Here is a 16566-nt window from a genome sequence, read left to right as displayed (position 1 = left end):
ACCATGCCAATGTAACTGAGCTGGTGTTAAATTGACCACCAGTTTTTATTCCACAACAGACAATGTTCGGGAAAAAAAAAAAAATCTAGACTTATTTCCTCAGTTTGTTTTCAGTATTTTAGTTGTTTTTTGTTGTCATTATTACCAACAACACTGCAGTAAGTATCTCTGTATTGACACATATTTGCAAATATATCTTAAGGAAACAATATTGGGCTAAAGTAAAGCAATGCCTATGAACACTTTGTTTAAAGGAAAATATTATTGTTGGCTTTGCAGGTAACATGGTCTCTGGTGCATACCCAACTCTGCCTTATAGTGCACTGCTTCAAAACAGCTTGAAGAGAGGTTTCTGAATGTTCTCATCCAAAGAAATGATAACTATTTAGTGTGGTGAATATGCTAATTACCCTGACTGGATTATCATACAATGTATACATACTCTGAGACATCAAGATATCCCCTCAAAATAGACACAAGTATAATGCATCAATCATAAATAAAAGTTTAAAATGAAAGTAAGTCATATTACTTAGTTCTTGGGAAGAGGGCATTACCCAACTCTGCCATCAAGTACAAAATCAGCAATAGAAAAGCAAAATATAAATGTGTGGCTATATTTACAATAAAAATTTATTTACAAAAAGGAGTAAGTAACATACTGCTCAAGGGCAATACAAATACTCTTGTTCTAGAGATAATAAACATTAAATGGCCTTGCTAGGCTGAAGATATAGGGCCTCCTGTATCTACGGAGATATTCTGTGGATGCCTGAAACCATGGATAGTACTAAACAGTTTGGAATAATGTTTATGTATTAGGCACAGTAGAAATTAGCAACAATGACAATAATAAAATAGGACAATTTTAATAATATACCATAATGAAAGTTATTCAAAACTTACGGTTTGTTTATGGAACTTACCATTTTAATATATCTGGATTTCTGTTAACTATAGGTAACCAAACAATGAAAACTGTAGAAACGGAGGGCTAAGTATGGGTTTCACATTTTTATTGATGCTCAAAGACATCCTTTTCCGTGGAACCCCCCGGAAATAGACACTCTAGAGTTATAGCATCCACAACCTTAGTGTCAAGACTGCGTACTATGAAGATTTGAAGAATGACCCATTTGCTACCTCACAAGATAGGTTGTCACCCTTTCGAAGATGAAGACAGAAGACATGAGACACCTGAGTCAGAGACAGATGACTTTATTAGTCAGAGCCCAGCAAGCAACATGGACATCAGCATATGTGTGTCAGTTCCCCTTACCCTGACATGCCATGGAAAGATGTCTGCACACTTAGTGGGTTCACAGGAAAGGAAGCCTGACCAGTCATAAGCTAAGATACAATGGTTTGGGAGAACTTCACAAACTACTATTCTTTCTCTAGGAAAATCTGGTATTCGGGGGCCCCCCTAAAGACAAACGTTGATATTGTCCGTCTCCTTCCTCCAAGATGTCCCCTTGCTAACAGCCAGGAGGAATTGGTATGTCACATGTTAGGAGCTACAAATCTACCCTTTGCTCAATAATGTCCTTCTCAGACTCAATCTCTTCATCTGTGTCACATAAAAAAGAAACTACAACATTTAAAAAATACATGGCCCAGAGAACCATTATACCCTCTACACTAACCCACTGTTGAGATTTTGTGATCAGTATATTTGATTGAATGGTTGTTATGCTTTTGCCCTGAAATATATCATCCAAGCAAAGGAACTGAACCAGAATTAAATTTTAATGGTGACTGAACCAGAATTAAATTTTAATTCCCTAAAATTCCTTTACATAGACTGCCACCTGGAGGGTACACCCAACCACACTGGTCTGGGGCAAGCACTACTTGGAAGAGAGTAAGTGGGAAGCAATGAATACCATGCCCAGTAACTTTTGTAAGACAGGGTTTCACTATACAGCCCAGGCTGGCCTTGAACATGCAGTGACCCTCCTGCCTCAGCCTTCTAAGCACTGGAATTGCAGGAATGCACCATCTCAGAAACTTTCAAAATGTATCCATGTAATCCACTGCATCTTCCATTCTGATACTTAATCAGGAAGTATCTGAGAGGATGTGAACATTTTGGTGACAAAAATGTTCGAAGATTAATTTTATGACCATTCCAACACTCAATAATAGTGCATTCCTATGGATGGCAGAGAACATGGAGACCCCACTGAATTCCGTATCAGCCAGTGAGTGAGTGGTTTTTGGAATCACAGCAATACCATCATCACAACACAAACAGTCCTACAAAATTAAGACACGACACAGGTTAGTTTCAAAGGCTGAAAAGTGTGGGCTAGTAGCCGATGGAACTAGAACAACATCATAACCTCAAAAACCCTCAGTGATGCACTGCCAGTGCTGCATTGCCAGTAGCTCCAAGAGTAGGTCAAATGTCCAGTGTGGCCAACCAGCCAAAAAACAAGCAGGAACACCAATCTCCACAAGGTGATCCCTTAACTGGAAGACAGTAAGCAGTGAGTCTGGAATACAGTGTGACATCTCACACAGAAACACTGAGTGCTAGAGAACAGCACTTTGCATCTGTATCTCTAAAGAGATGGTGGCAGACATCAAATTACCAAGGATTTGAGATTCCGCTGGATACATTTAAAAGCACAACATTATTTTTAAACATCCATGCCTAACACTAAATTGTATCTTTCATAACTAAACTTATACACTAATTTAAAAGTCAGATGTCACCTTAAATATGTGGAAGTTCCTTTAGAGTAAAAAAATAAAATAGTGGGCTGGGATTTAGCTCAGCGGCATAAGTGCCTGCTTTGCCACCATGTAGTCAATCACTGGTACTAAAGTTCAATCACTGGTACTAAAATAAAATAAAATAAAATAGCATGACAGCTTCTCTACCCTATAGAAGGAACCTAGAATTTCAGTTATTTCAAGTTTGGTTCTTGAAAAATCATGCAATTTTAGAAATGCCTCAGATGGTTGGCAATCATGGTTGTGGAGCCACTCTGCTGCTACAAAACTGTATTTTGCCCTAGTCTGTATACTTTGCCTGGATTACAGCAGACATAATAGATAACCGAAAACATGAAAATTTGAAACTAGATATTAACTTTTGTATTGCCTCTTACTATACCCTCAATTGTTTAAATGTATTACAATAACCACAGCAGAGATCATGTGTATGAAAATGTTGAGGAGGAAAACTATTCTTCTTGTTGAAGTTGTTCATATTATATGGGTATACCCCCAAAAAGAAAAGATCTATGCCACTTTGTATGATCTCAGAGTTTTTTCTAAAAGTAGTTATTCTCAGAGACTCCCAAATCTTTAAGGCAATTAATTAAACCTAGCATTCTACCCTTGTGCAGAGTAGGACAACAAAAAGGGAAATAATATCACAGAGGCCCATGGGAAACAAAGAAAGCAAACCAGATTCAATAGAATATTCGTATGGCACACACTGTGATATGACATCTAATTTTCCTGAAGAGTGACTCATTGTTCCAGCGGCTGGGAGCACTTGGTCAGCTGTCCCCAAGATTATGTCCTTCGGGATTCATCTGACATCCACTGAAGGGTCAAGGAAGGCCTAAAATCTTATTAGTCCAACACAAGGACAATTCAGAAGAGTCTTCCTCGCTTCCAAATTCACAGCAGGATTAATCAAGGACGTCACTGGGCTTGAACTACAGCTCATCTCTTCCCTCTACCCTCCCCTGCTTCCTCCTTTGATTTCAGAGATGCTGACCTCAAGAGCACTCATGAACACACTGCACGCTGAGCTCCACCTCTGATTCCTTATGGAGCCAAACCTGTACTAACCTCCAAAGATCACATGTCTACAGAGCACACAGGTATTAAAACACCTGCAGCAGGTTCTAGCTGTGCATTCTAGGAGCTAAAGAAACAGTACTATGGAATGAAGGAACCTCCACCTCTCTTTCTTTAACATTTCTAATTAAACCAAACGTATTTTCTTTAAAAAAAAAATACGCAGCAAGTTGTAAAATGTATTAAAGATATTTGCATATACACTTACTGGCATTACTATCCAGGCTAGGACTATTTCCTTCCTGCTGAACCCAAGTAACAGTAATCAAACACATTAAGTATATTAAATGTCAAATTAACTAAGGTCTTACGCTTTTTTGTCATTTTTGCATTTTAATTTGTAATTATAATAGAAATTCCCAAATGTACTTCCTCTAAACAAATTAAAATTCAGAAAATTGTTTAAAATTCTGAAAAGTATTCCTTTTATGGCCTCACTTAAGCAGGAAGAACTTTCTGGAAATGTCACTGCAAAATGCAAACAAAAAATGATTCAGACAGCCTGTCAGTAAAAATATCATTTCATATAGGTATCTCTAACATTTCATACAGCAAAGTTAGAAGAATTAATCATACAAGACAACACTTTCAAGTCCACTCTCTTTGTTGGTTCTCAAAAACATAATCACTTCTCTTAGAAGTGCTTGAAATTGTAAAATGCTTCAGAACTGATAGAAAGCCGTCAAGATTCTTGGTAAATACCTGAGCAGAAGCAAGAGGATCACTGAATTCAAAGCTAGCCTGAACTACACAGCCAGTCTTAACCACACCCACTCCTAAAACAAGCAAATGCCCAAGCTGAAAGTATCTGTCAATGTTAATAAATAAGAACATGTGGTTGGTTAATGCAGAAGGGGTAGTGGAGCATGTCTTGGTAACACACAATTGATTTAATATTTAGTCATCTCAAAAAATTAAAATGACTGTTCTGGGCAAAAACAGTGTTAATCATTTCATACAAGGTCTGGATTGATGGTTTCAAATTCAATACAATTAAAAGCTAGCATCACTAAAGCCTCAACCCATGTAACAAGGACCATGCATTTTCAATTCTTAAAATCTTTAATGCACCAGCTCGATGGGATCAAGTCTGTAAATAACATGACTAAGAATGGGGTTGTATGAACTGCCAGAATTCTATTTTAAGGAGTACATCATTAAGAGAGTCTGAAAGACATCACACAGAAAATGGTTGTTAACCAACTTCCAAAAGTTTACCTTGCCCTAAACTGGCCTTATCAGCCCTTCAGAAAACTAGCCTATCAACTTTAAAACCCAGATGTTTCCCAAATATTCTTCAGCTATTTTTAAATCCTCAGTAAATTAGGCAGTATTTTCCTAATTTTTCCTGTAAGGATAGATAAAAAAGGCTTTCCTTCACAAAGAAAATGAGTTCTAACCAAGTTGAAAAAAATTTCCTGCTGCAATTGAAAGTGAACTGATTCAACATCCCTCCTCCCTCCTATTCTTTTGCCATGCCAGTGTTACTACTATGAACTTACTTTTTTGTTTGTTCTTGTGACACAGTAGCACTAAAGCTTGCAGTGACCCACTTGCTCGGTCTCTCAAGTGGTGGTATTATAAGTGGGCATCAGCACGTCCAGCTTGATAAACTTATTTAAAATTTTTGCTTTTATGAGGAATTTACTGAAGAAATCTCAATTTTTTCACAAGAAGTTAGATTATGAATCTTTTAAGTTTTCTGCCCATCAGCAAATAAAATGTCAACAATGCTCTCTACCTGAATCCAAACTTTAATGGTCATTTTCCACAAATGTTTCCTCATAATTCTATGAAATCCAAACTATTTAAAAAAAAAAAATGAGCCATTTTCTTGGCAAAATTCTCTTCTGCAACTGATAAGTAATCCAACTCTAACTCTGTCAAAGTGTCTTCTACACTTGCTTTGCCTATGCCTGGAATCATTCATTCTCTTATGGCCACTGCATGGACATTAGGAAATACTCTAGTATTTTCTACAATTCTGCTTTATCTTAATTTATACTATACATATTTATACTATCACCACAGAGCAATTAATGAAGATTGTGACTCTAAAGCAATGGCCTCAAGCTTTTTATAAAGTACGTTCAAACAAAGATGATTTTGGAAATGATTCACCAAGAAAACTCTGGTTTCCTGTACGATCTCTATTTGTGGAGACCTGTGATTATGAACGTGTATATACTAAGAACTTCAATACAAAACTCATCTAAGGGATTAAAGAAACATTTTTAAATGATCTCTAAAGAAGGTTGCCCAAAGAAAGGGCTGTTAAGATAGTTAATTTGAGAGTCAGATACTATAACAAATTTCTTAAAAATTAAAACATAATGAAACACATCCAAGAGAGTATTGTTTTAATTATATCATTTCCCTTGATATTTCAGAAAGTATTTCTCAATCTGTCAGTTATCATTACAAATGAAACCACAGATTTTAGAGCCGGAAAGGACCATAAGGATAATTTAATACTGCCTCATATTATAAGGGAAGAAATCTAGGCACAGAAAAGTAAAATGACATTAATTGGTAATGGTAAAGCCACATATCCTAGTACATCATTATTTCTATGAAGTGGAGAACGTCAAGACATTTTCTAGAAGTCTACTGAATGAGTTTCATTCCATCTTTTATACTGCTTTCTTTAAATGTACAGAATATAAGGGGAAAAGAGTTAACTATTATGTCAAAGGAAACATATGATACCTTTTTCCTGATTCTGCTAGATTCTGCTAGATTCTGCTAGAAATGACTTCCTACAAATCACTACAGGGAAACACCACAAATACTGACCCATACTTCCTTTCAGAGGACATCTCTGTGTTGAAATATGATAACACAGTCTTATTTTGACTCACAGCTTATTATTTCTTTGCAGAAAAGTTTAGTTACACATGAAAATGTAGAATTTTCTTTAAAAATTAAGGTAATATGTCACATACGAATATGCAGCTACCTTCGTAGGAAAAAATATAGATTCAGAAAGACTAAAATCCTGTAAACCCTTCATTACATTACTTTGCTGCTAAATTTTCTGAATTCCTTATATTTTCTGAATATTAAGTCTTTGACAAAACGTAGTTTGCAAGTGTTTTCTCCCTTTCTGTAGGTTGTCTCTTCACCCTGCACCTAATACTATTTGCATGACACAACTGACATGCAGCAATTATTCAAATTACATAAAACACAATTCAAGGTTCCCAATGTCAAATATGCTTTACCTAGTTTTCTCATTTCCCTATCTCACTTTGTTTCTCATTTCTAGAGAAACTTACTTTAAACTAGTAACACTCTAATTCCAGTATCAACAAAGCCATTATTTCTGGTACAAAATTAGTACATACTGTGTGACTAACAACTACCTGATCTCATTATGAAATTTCAGATTTCTAATGCATCACTGGTTCCCTTGCACTTTCTGTGATAATATAATGCAACTGAAATTTTTTAAAAGGGTTCATTTTTATTTATAAAATGTCAACTAAGTACATAAATACATAGAACTATTTATTATATACACCACACAGCAAGACACATCCTTTGTCATAACTGACCTTATAATCCACTAAAAGCAATACCAATATATCCAATAAAATATAATACAGTTGGTAATCCACTGAAGGGCAATTAGAATGACTATTTAGCTTCTTTAAAATATTCAAAAGTCTGTTAAAAAAGAAATAGATCCATTTTGTTTCAACACCAGAAGTGAGATCTATGGGAAGGAGTCATAGGAAGACTGTCAAAGCCAGCATTTCCCCAAGTGTATCCCATTGAACACTGATTCCTCAAGGTACACCTCAACAGAATTCCAAGGAAAGCATGCAGTATTTCACAATCCAATGGAGTAACTATCCAGAAAGTATAGCATAATACTTGTACAAGTATCAAGGACCATTAGAAACAGATAAACCTCATTATTCAGACCTCATATTTGCAATCTGTCTAACTAAACTTTAGATGTACAGACATTAGGCTTTCCAGTCATTTGTGGACATTTGAAGAGCAACGTAAACTTCGAGTAAACAACCAGCCATTCTCAGGTAACCTGGACAAAACCTTCTTGTTTGGTGCTCTTACTATAAACAAGTGTCCTTTGTACATTCTATTTATTACCTTATTAATTTAATTTTGGGGGTTTTGCTGATGATTTTGCTCTTTTAAAAATGCCTTCCAGCCATTTTAAATGCTGCCTAATGTTTCTGAGTACAGATTGTGGCACAGATTATAGAGAAAATGTGTTAGGTAAGCTTTGTTCAGGTGTGAGATACTTTGAAGGCTGAGTTTCATGTTAATGAATCAATAATATACATTCAATGAAACACTGCTAAACAGAACCATAAGAAAACAAAGATATATACTGACCACTTAATGAAATGATGTGTGCAAATATTTACAGGAAACTACATCTTGTCTTTCTCCTTTGAACATTAAGTTCAATATTTACCAATTCAGTGTTCATGCACAGGACATAATCATCAAGAATGACGATCCCCTCTACTTACAGAGTACTCCACACATCACCAAACAGTTTCCTCCACTCACAGAAAGTAAGGTTTTGCAGAACTTTTCTTAAAATTTCTCATGAAAGAGATCTTGGGAAATAATCAGCTCCTCTTGTGGAATAATGGATTTTTCTATATGCTGTTAATGAAAGAGCAAGGTACTCTAGAACTACAATTTTAAATACCAAACTTCAAGCTAACCAGTAAATTCAGTTTATTGTTGTTAGAACTGATCCACTTTTCCATTTTGGATGTGAATATGGAAAAGGGGCGGCCATGATTCACAAAGTGCTTCAGTAGCAGCAGAGATAGTACAGTATGACAGGCCCCTCAGACCACATCTGCTTTATCTGTTTAAACCTGAAGCTTTGACAAATATAACAAATGGACACACAGTCTGCCTTTAGAGTCAAAGCTTGTAAGCCAAAAGAAAAGCTTTTGGAAACTTCTTTCAAATCACTTCATTTTCTTTTTTGGATGGGAATGTATCTACACACGACTCTCCAGAAAAGACAAGCCTGGCTGACAACCGTATTCTGCTAATTTAGTGCTCTATCTATGACCCAAAACACAGGAAGGAATCAGGGGAGGGATGTCTGTATTCCTCACAGTGCAGTGCTTCTCAAAAGCACAAAATATAATCCTTTCACTTTAATCTTCTTTTCTAAAACTTTTATTCTAATTTCTTTGTATTTCCAACTGAATTTTGGTATCAAATTCCCTGTGCTCATAAAATATATCACTAGAGTTTGTATAGGAACTACATTAAATTAAAAATCAAATTGGGATTGACTTTTTATATGAACACAGTATACTTCTACATTTACTAGGTCTGTTTTGATTTCTTCAGCACTATTTAGACTTCAGTTTACAGACCACTTATACCCATATATTCATACCTAAGTATCTGTTCCCTTGGAACTACTGTAAACACTATTTATTACTTCATATTCCTACTGTCCATTATTGTTAGACACTGATCTTTCAGTACTCACAACAGAATGGTTCCAGGAAACCCTATAAATACCAAAATCCACAGATACTCAAGTTCCTTTTGGCACAGTTTCTATATAACATATTCACAACCTCCTGTATAACTTAAATCATCTCTGTATTACTTATAATATCTAATAAAATATAAATGCTGTATAAATAATTATAATCCTTAGGAAACATTTCAACAAAAATTTGGTTCAGACAATTTTTTTCACATATTTTCAAACTGTGGTTGGTTGGATCTTCAGATGAATAACCTGAAGAAATGGAGGGCCAAATGTTTAGAAAATTAAGACTTGTGCGTGTGTGTGAGCATGCTATCTTGTATCCTAGGACCTTGCTAAACTAGGTTTTTTGAAACTTCTTTGGGACAATCATGTTGTCTGCCAATGGAAACAGTTTTGTTTCTTCTTTCCCAATTTCCTCCTCTTTTATTTCCCTTTGTTGCCATATTAATGCTGACCAGGATTTCCAGTAAAATACTGAACTGGAGAGAGATTAAGAGTAGACATTCTTGTCTTGTGCTCGTTCATGGAAGAAAACTTTCAATCCTTCACCTTTAAGTATGATGTTGGTTGTAGTTTGTTTTGATTGTTTTTCCTTTTATGAACAGTGGAATTTAATTTGCTAAATTTTTTTTGAGGATTTCTGCAATATGTTCATGAGGTAAACTGGTCCATAGTTTTCTTTTTCCTTTGTCCTTCCTTTATTGTTTATTGTTTGTCTGGCTTAGAAAATCAGGTTAATTCTGGCTTCATAAAGAAAGGTGCAAAGTGTTTCATCATCTTCTAAGTTCTGGAAGAGATGGGTAGAAAAATAATGTTATTTCTTCATTAAATACTTGACAGACTTGACCAGTAAAACGATCTGGGTTTGAGTAATTTGGGGAGAAAGTTTAAATATAAATTCAACTAATTTTTTTTAAAAAGGCTACTCAAGATTATTTAGTTATATTGAGTGAGTTTTGGTGATTTGTTGCTTCAAAGAATTATTCCATTCCACCTAAATTGTCAAATTTATTTTCAATGAGGTGTTTGTTGTTAATTATTTGTCACTTTTCTGTCAAGTCTACAATAACTCTTTCTTGTTGATACCTATTCCTATCTTCTTCCCTTTATCCTATTGCTAAAGATTATCAATTTTAATGATCTATAAAAAGGAAAATTCAGCTAGTTTCACTTATGTTGGCTACTAATTTTGAATTCAACAATTGTTCCTCTTATTTTGGTTTACCATTTCTTCTTCTAGTTTCTCAATATGGAAACATATTACTGATTTGAAGTCTTTCTCTTTTTTTCCAATATAAGCAATGAATCCACAACTTTTTTTAAATGTTGCCTAAGCAGCATAACTTTTAAATGTGATTTTTCAGTCCAAACTATTTTTAAATATCCTATGAGGATTCCTCTTTTTCCAGAATGGATATTTAGAAGCCTATTCTCTAATTTCTAAGTGCCTGAGAATTTCCCTGGTATCTTTCTGTTCTTAATTTCTGCTGTATTTCCATTATGATCTAAGAAAATACATGTAAGAATTCAATTATTTTACATGCACTTTTTTTTTCCCGGTACCAGGTCAATTATTTTAAATGTTAAGGTTTAACAGAAAGATATGTTCTATCATCCCAAATATTCCACGTATACTTCTAAAGAACACTATAGTCTGCTCGTGTTGAGAAAACATTCTATGAATGTTAATTAAATCAAGCTGACAGATAGTGTTTTCCAGAGAATCCATACGCTTGGATTTCTGGACACTACCTCTATGTATCCAAAAACTTAAAAAAGAATAGCAATCTTCCACTACAATTATTGAGCTCACTGTCTGTCCTTTTTAAGTTCTTTCAGATTTTGCTTCAGTAATTTCTAAATTCTGCTGTTAGGCATTTACACATTTAGAGTGGCTACAATGACCTTTCATCTATGTAACATTCCTCGTATCATGAGTATGTCTAGTTTATTATTAGTATACTCACTGCAGCTTTTCTTCTCACTAGTTAGTGTCTGTACATTTACTCTATCCTTCTCTCCCTTCTCCCAATACTCAAAACTGAACCAAGTGAACACTGAACTACATCCCTAAACCATTTTATTTTGAGTCAAGGTCTTGATAAATTACTCAGGCTACCTCAGCCTCTCATGGAGCTGAGATTATAGACATGTATCACTACACTCAGCTAACCTTCACCAATTTTTATTCATTTTCTGCTTTTTCCTTTTCTACCTTCTTTTGGTTTGGAAAAATTTTTAGTATTCCTTCAACTTATCCACTGTGATCCTAATACTTCTTTTCTAAGTAGTGACTCCAAAGATTATAAGCCATTGTTAATTTTCCAGGATTTATTTACAATCAACATTTTACCACTTCAAGTGGTCTTCTGATGTTACATACAACTTGACATCCATCAAGATTACATCAGATGTTATGATTTTGATTTCAAATACCAAATATATTTTAAAGAACCAATGTGGAGAGAAACACTCCATAAATACTGTCATTATTTCTATTTATCTTCTTTTATTCTTGATGTCCAGGTTCCTTTCTATCCTTTCCTTTCTATCTTAAGAACGACCTTTGGCCATTCTTTTAGATCAGGTTTGCTAGCAAGGAATATTGGCAGTTTTCCTTCATCTGAAAATACCCTTAAGCCACATATATTCCTAATAAATGTTCTTGCTAGTTATAAACTATTCTTTTTTTTAGTTCTTTACTTTGGGGAGGGGGGTGTTGTTTCGTTTGGCCTGTTTCATTTCCATGTTTTTGACAGAAAATATCTTTGCTGGGTGCTTTCAACATTTTTCCTTGTTTTTGTTTTCAGATTAACGATGACATGTTTGAGCATGTATTTCTTTGGGTTTACTTCTCTTCAGGGTCTCAGAATCTGTACTGTTACTCTTCACTACATGCACGATTATTTTTAGACACTTCTTTAAGCATTATCTCAATATCACATTTTTTCCCAAAATGTCTGTATTTCTATAATTCTGGGGTTTTGTTTAATTTTTAAGAATCTTTTCCTCTCTTTTATTCAGACTGAAAATTCTCTATTGAATTACCTTTAAATACACTGATTTTTCATTACGTTCTGCTAGTGAGCCATCCAATGGAACTTTTTTCCACTTACTGTATTTTTCAGTTTTAATATTTACCCATCTTTTTATCTTCTAAATATTTTCTGCTGCGACTTTCTAATTCATTTCCAGAGTGTTCATAAGTGCTTACAAGAAGAGTTGTATAGTAATTGCTGTAAAGTCTCTTTCAGCTAGTTCCAGGATCTGTATCACGATGACGATTCATGATTTATGACACTGCTTTTCTAAGTTTCTTCCAGTGTGTAACTGGAGCAGTTTTCCAATTCCTTAGGCCATCTTGTCTTTCTCACTTCTCCAGAAAGAATGCTGGGACTGTTAGTACTGTTTTATCACACACTGTATCTGCTTTGGGACCCAGCAGAGGAATGGTAGAGAAAAGGGGGAGAAAGCAACAAGAGGTGCTGACGGGAGAGGAAAGCAGCCATCTCTCAGTTTAGGCTAGAGATTTCCACTACAGCTTCTGCTGACATTACCACAGAGCTGCTTGGGAATGGGACATGGAAAAACAAGTGGGGGTAGAGTTTTAAACTTAAGAGTTGTATCTTTCCTACTTTTTGACCCAGAATTAGCAGGCTTCTTTTGGAGCTTTCTCTGTATAGGTTATGGATTGTGTTAAATTCAGGCCCAGAGATAATGGATGGAAAAAATAGTTAACTCAGCCAGTTCGACGGCACTTTTAATTCTATTCTTCTTTCCCAAACTGTGTGACATTATTTAATCTGAAGAGACCTCAAACAGCTCCTGCCCTGGTTTTACAGATGCATTCAATGGGAGACAGAGGGTGTGTGTGCTTAAAATACCAGTCAGAGAAATGGAGCTAGTATCATCTAACTTCTCGTTCAACAGTCACTGGCACATAAATTCCTCAAATATTCTTATCAAGAGACAGCAGCTACATAAAATTGTTTTATGAGTTCTCCATCAGGAATCCTAAATCACGTGACAGTTAACTCACGTGAAAAAAGCCCTACATTAGTAACAGAAATCTGATCATGTTTTTGGCTAAAGAGCTTTTTTGAGTACAAGTTGTCACTGCAAAGTCCTCAGAATTTTATACTTCAGAAAATAACTTGCTTCCTTACTCTTCAGGATTTATCAAAACTGCAATGACATAGTATCTATATCCCTGAATATTTATGTGAATGATCTTTTTACAAGTAACTACTTTGAGATTACCACTCAACGAAATAGCAAATGATATTTAAAAGTAGACCCAAACTGTAAATAAAAGGACATGTTTTACTTCGAGCAAATAGCTCTTCATCTCTCAAGTACTGGCTGTTACCTGAGACCTAAGATTTCAAATTTGGGCTGGGGATTTAATTCAGCAGTAAAAGCACCTGCCTGGCAGGCATGAGATCATGAGTTCGATCCCCAGTATAAAAAAATCTCAATTTATTTTAACCACCAAAAGTCAAAAGCATGGCAAGAAAACTGATTAACAGAAGTTGGACTTGAGATCAAGGTTTAAGAAACTCTTAAAAAGAATCATACAATAGTAGTATTTTTCTCCAAAATACACTAAAAGTTTCACTGTCTTGTTTCAATAAACTTATTTTCCTATACTGATTGTTGAAAAAGTTAACAATTATGTAACAGAAAATGTTCCTCTAAAAACTGGTCACTATAACGTATTTATATGAGATTTAATTATGTAGTTCTGACGAGAGCATTTTAAAGGGTTAAGGTATAAAACTTAGCAGTTATTATAAACTGAGCTGCTATAAACATGGGTGCACATATATCGCTGTGCTATAATGTTTTTAGTTCTTTTGGGAAGATACCCAGAAGGGGAGTAGCTGTGTCAAATGGGACCAATCCTAGTTTTTTGAGGAATCTCCACACTGATTTCCACTGTGGCTGCATTCAGTCTACACTCTTACCAATAGTGGAAAAGGGTTCCTTTTCCCCCAAAGCTCCTGAAGCATTTGTTATTGATTGATTTCTTGATGACAGCCACTCTTTCTGAGGAGATGGGATCTCAGTGTTGTTTTAATTTGCATTTCTTGAATGACCGGTGATGTTGAACATTTTTTATATATTCATTTTCCATCTGTATTTCTTCATCTGAGAAGTGTCTTCTTCTCAGATACCCATTTTTAGATTGGGTCTTTGAATTAGGGGGTACTTGGTTTTTTACAATTCTTTATATGCTTTAGATAAAAGTTCTTTGGAGTGACAGTAGGCTAAAACTTTTTCCCAGTCTGTGGGTTTTCTTTTCACTCTGTTGGTGATTTCTTTTCTTTTCGTTTTTTGGTAATTTCTTTTGATGAAATTCCAGTTGTTGATTCTTTGAAGTACTTCCCATACAATCCACCAACAGAGAAACAGATTAAAAAAAAAAAAAAAAAGATGTGGTATTTTTACACAATGGAATACTACTCAGCTATAAAAAAGGATAAACTCGAGGCTTTTATAGGTGACTAGATGTAACTTGAGACCATACTCATAAGTGAAATAAATCAAACTCACATGTGTAAAGATCGTATTGTCTCCCTAGTGTAAGAAGCTGAAAGAGTAAGTAAGATCTCAAATATACAATGATATTATAAAAGGGGAAGAAACTGCTCAAAAGGAAAGAACAACTGGGATGCAAGAAAAGGGAAAGAAGTAGGCAAAAAAAAAAGCTGAGACAATTACACTACTAATTTCTCTTAGTTCACTAAAAAGTTTTTTATATTGCTTGATCAATTTTTCATGCCTATATCTTGTAATCTGAGCAACTATTTTGAAGATAATGATCCACAGTATATTAAATATTGTTAATCATCTTATTTTGAAACTATTTTAATTCTCTTTAAAATAAAATTTTAAAAAATTATAATAGCAGTTGGTTTTTATTTTTTAAAAAGTTAAATGCTTTGCAGTAAAAAAATTATTCTCAATAAGTGTGTTTTAAACCTTTAAACTGTATTCATCCAAGTAGTAGGCATAAAAGTACACCAGACTAAAAAGACACTTTTCATAATACATACTGATGAACTAATTTTTCCTCCAAATTTTGTTCAATGGGTCCACATCTGTTAGCCAATTGAAAGTTTGAGCTGAAAAACAACTAAAATAACAAAATACAGCAATATAATTAAAGAGAAGATCACTAGTTTAAACTTCTCTATGGAAGTTCAATATTCATCCTTTCTTATTCCTCCAGATCTTGTCCACCACCTTCTCCTGTCCCAGGTGGGACGCTGGTTACAAGATGGGGAAACAGAGTTGATAAAGGGAAGACAGGAAAAAACAACAGGGGATACTGAGATTTAGCTTAGTAGCATAAGCGTCTGCTTAGCCAAGTGTGCAGTCCTGAATTTGTTCCCCAATATCCAAAAAAAAAAAAAAAAAAAAAGACAATGAAGGAATTGAAAAAATAAATAAATAAAAGAACATTAAATCAATGTAAACCCTTCACCATTAGTAGAAAAACAAGTTACTGGGATTCTGGGTCAAGAATATTATCTTGCTGGGCGTGGAAGCTGATGCCTGTACTTCCAGCACTCAGGAGGCTGAGGTAGGAGGATCCTGGCGAGTTCAAGACCAGCCTGGGCTACAATACAAAGTGAGCTCAACGCCAGCCTGAATTGCATAGTGAGGCCCCATCTCAAAAAAGACAAAAATAAAAATAAAAAATAAAAAGAATATTATCTTTCATTCCAAAGTATAGTAACAATAGTAACATATATAAAGGACCTGGGAAATTAAGCTTATAAAAATGAGCTAATGAAGAGTTTATATGGAAATTTATTTTAGCTGCTCTGGTCAAATTTGGTTCTAACGTTCAGCAGAATTTCAGAACCATATCCTAAGAACACCATACTAGCCCACCAAGACACATAACACCTCTCCTCCAAGTTCCATAGGAAAGACAAGGTATATAGGTGAGAGACCATACACACCGCGCTAATAGCAGCAAATCTGCTCTAGTTAGAAACTCATACTCCTTCTTTATCTAAATAAGGACTTCTAATATAAAGGCAATACAAATTATGAAACAATCTAGAATGTTTGATTCTCATAATCTTGATAAAAAGGGGCAAAGAAAAAATAGAAACACCATGTTCCTGTGAAACACAAGCATCATGAAAGAAAAGCATCTTAAGACAGACCTTTGACTTAAAACTTCAGTATATATTTGCCTAATTACTGTAAGTTTG

General features: G+C 34.8%; 1 protein-coding gene across 8 annotated transcripts in view; it reads right to left on the bottom strand.

The window, feature by feature from the left end:
- Window positions 1-16566, bottom strand: part of Tcf12 (transcription factor 12) — a 338120-nt gene that overhangs the window by 241567 nt on the left and 79987 nt on the right. Inside the window, exon 3 of one of the 8 annotated variants that reach the window (XM_063254271.1) lies at window positions 9884-10121. The exons of the other annotated variants lie outside the window; for them this stretch is intronic. The gene's annotated coding sequence lies outside the window, so the exon portion shown is untranslated. The remainder of the gene's footprint in view (window positions 1-9883; window positions 10122-16566) is intronic. 8 annotated transcript variants of the gene reach the window in all.

This window comes from Cavia porcellus, unplaced genomic scaffold, assembly GCF_034190915.1.
Source record: "Cavia porcellus strain 051 isolate PalLab524CR breed Dunkin Hartley unplaced genomic scaffold, mCavPor4.1 scaffold_8, whole genome shotgun sequence".
Classification (NCBI taxonomy): Eukaryota; Metazoa; Chordata; class Mammalia; order Rodentia; family Caviidae; genus Cavia; species Cavia porcellus.
This window is presented reverse-complemented; position numbering and strand designations above follow the sequence as displayed.